Source organism: Gavialis gangeticus, unplaced genomic scaffold, assembly GCF_001723915.1.
Source record: "Gavialis gangeticus isolate Ggan-Ray unplaced genomic scaffold, GavGan_comp1, whole genome shotgun sequence".
Classification (NCBI taxonomy): Eukaryota; Metazoa; Chordata; order Crocodylia; family Gavialidae; genus Gavialis; species Gavialis gangeticus.
The window spans coordinates 23,584,356-23,587,422 of NW_017729008.1; the positions used below are offsets into that span (position 1 = coordinate 23,584,356).

The 3,067-nt window shown below is 38.7% G+C and overlaps 1 non-coding gene across 1 annotated transcript; it reads right to left on the reverse strand.

The window, feature by feature from the left end:
• Nucleotides 1–69: 69 nt before the first annotated feature.
• On the reverse strand, nucleotides 70–141 carry TRNAA-UGC. Its single transcript has one exon. It is a non-coding gene; the product is annotated as a tRNA-Ala (tRNA).
• Nucleotides 142–3,067: the final 2,926 nt, after the last annotated feature.

Sequence of the window (3,067 nt, forward strand, 5' to 3'; positions counted from 1 at the left end):
GGTAGGCATCCAGCCTCTTCTTAAAGACCCCCAGGGTAGGGGCCAGCACCACTTCCCTTGGAAGAAAGATGGAGATGCTGGGGATTGAACCCAGGACCTCATACATGCAAAGCATGCACTCTACCACTGAGCTACATCCCCTTTTTGGTCCCTACCTGCCTACCATGCCACCAGGGTAGCCCAAGCATCCATCAGGAGTTCCTCTGCATCTTACCCACTCTAGAGTTCCTTCCTCTGCAGTTTCCAGGGTCAAGTTACCCATCCCAGCTTAGGTACTGAGTTTATATGGGGCCCAAGCCCTGCCCCTTTGTGGTCAGGTGGCTTCCCCAGCTAGTGGCAGGTATTTCACATTCAGATCTGATGGCTGGTCTCCATGGCAGCTTACAGCTGTTGTTCCAGCCTTGTCTTTGTTGCCTATAGCTGGGCTCTGCCATATTGCACTATTGCAGGACAAGTGGCCCTGCAATAGGCACTCAGCTTTTGGTTTCTCACTGCCTATTCTCTTGCAACCAGCTCATTCTGGGCAGCATTCCCTTGGCATGTGTTCCCCTTTACCTTAATGTGCAGCTCCCTCTTTAGGGAGCAGTGTTTCCTTGCTATCTACCCTCTTGCAGTCAGCTGCTATTCAGCTGCCTGGGACCTATCTGCTGTAATTCCTCCCCTTAAAGTAACAGAAGCCCTAGGCTCCCTGTTACACTGCCATTTGAAGTCAAACAGTCACCGAATATTAATGGATGTAGTGTTTGTGTGTGATTGCATGCCAGTCAGCACTGTTCCCTTTATATGTATGGGTTTTAGCATGTAGCCCAGAGCTGCATCATGCTTATTTGAACATTCATCCTCGTTCTTTGAATGTTCCTCCTTTTCTTTGAAGTATAGGCTGAAAATTAACAGGCCATGTGGTCTGATATCTCTATATTTATTGCTCAAGATAGTTTAAAATAAGTATCTTACCTTTTTGTTGTAGGGAAATGTTTGAAAATATGATCTTTTCATGCTCCAACCAATTGTCAAATAAAAAGAACCCAAAACATATTGAATTTAAATATCATGGCTTTTAAGCCAATACAATGATTTTGTTGCCTATTCATGATTTTTGTATATTTTAAATCAGCATCTCTGTTATCCTTACTCTGAAACTGTGTTGTGCCTCCCTAGTTCTGCCCTTGGAATAAGAGGAAAGATGTTGAAAGTAAAAAAAAAAACACTTAAAAAACCCCCAAACTCTAAAAATAATGTATGAACCATTCACTGTGAATTGTTCATGAGACAAACCACTACAACAGGGAAAAGATTCACTACAGATTGACCAAAACCAGGAGGGACAGGGAGGGAGGCGCTCCCCATCAAATCAAACAACTGGGGAAAAATACTAGCTTGAGAGAAACATTTTTTGTTATTATCTTTGGATTTTTTCCTTACTGTTCATAAATTTACACTTAGGCAAATTTTAAAGCAAGCTATTTTAGGTGAAACTTTGAAACATTTGTTTAAAATTGTCAAAATAAAATATTTTAATATTTTTCAATTTTGTCTAATTTTTTTATCAAAATAAATAAATTTGGCATGTATTTGGATCTCTTGGTCTATGTAAGTATACATTTTTAGGAGAAAAAAATCACCCCAATATTTAGCACAAGTCTAACATAAAAGAAACTTGGCCATGTGGCTGGCAGAGAAAAAATAGGGCTTTCTTCTTCTGGAAGAAGAAACATCAGCTTGAAAAATTATTAGAAAACCTCAAAAAAATGATGGTGGAAGAAAAGATGTAGATGGTGCATCATAAAATACAGATATTAGCAATGAAGTTTAAATCAATGGAAAATAGTGCTGGTAATGTATAATGCCTCTCAAGCTGATAGACATTTTTGAAGCTCAGCCTCAGTAGGGAAATTGAAGCACAGAGAAATGTGAAGTTATTAAGCTGCCATAGCTGTCGATCCCAAATTATAGGATGAGTGCAGTGACTTGAAAACGCAGACAGGCAAAAAACATCAATCCTTAAAATTCCAGAGGATGAAAACTTCCAGGATCTCCTTGTCAAGAGTAAAATCTCTAGGCTTTCATATCAAAGAGGAGCTTTTGTACCTAGAGTACTGTTACAAAATGCTACAAAGAGAGTGTGCTGCAGTTGTCATGGAACATCTAAGGCAGACAAAAATATTAATAGCAGGTCTGAAAAAAACAAAAACAAAAGACCTCATAATTGATGACCATAAAGCACTGATATTTCCTGCTTTAAAGCTGGCAACCTGGGGGTTGCAAGCTTGCAAAGACATCAAAAAAGATGTTATCAGTGAAGGAATCTTAGCCTGAGTTTTTTTCAAGAACAAGTTGTTCAGTATTTTATTTGAATCAAAGCCTCCTTGTTTGGGATGTGATCTCTGTAATACAGCTACTGGAAATTAGTCAAGAAGGAAGAGACAGGAAGTGTCAATGGAATCAGGACAGGAAGTCTCAAAGGAAGACTAGATCAAACTGTTGAATTTCCTACCTACTTTCCATCAGAGTATCCTTTCTACTAAATAAGAAATGTTTTCATACACTTCATATCAGTGAAGAAGTGTAAACAGTTACTGCAATTATAGTTAACATGGGGTAGCCTTTGCTACATTGGCAGTGCATCCAAATTGTGTTCTATTGTTTTTCATAATGTTCAAGTTCATTGCCTCATGCATCTGTTTACCACTGATCTGCTGGCATTCAACCTTTTGTCAGCCTATTTTCTTACTGTAGCTGGATCTAGGTATGTATTATAGATAATTCGAGAAGGCTCAGTCCACATACAATAGAAATGATAAAAAGAGAATTGAGAAAACAATTGGAAAATGGGTTGATGAGTTTGATGAGTTCCTGTTTGATACAGCACATATGTCTTTTTGCATAGTCAAACTGTCAATCTGAGAAGACCTTGTTAGATGACCAGTTAGTATCAATAGCCTTCATCTATTTACGTCTATCAGATTTGGATCTCAGTACCATTACCCAATTCCATTATTACCTCAAGCCTAGTGAATTTGGGCACCTATACCCAAAATTACTATCCTGAAAACCTTCTATTTAATAC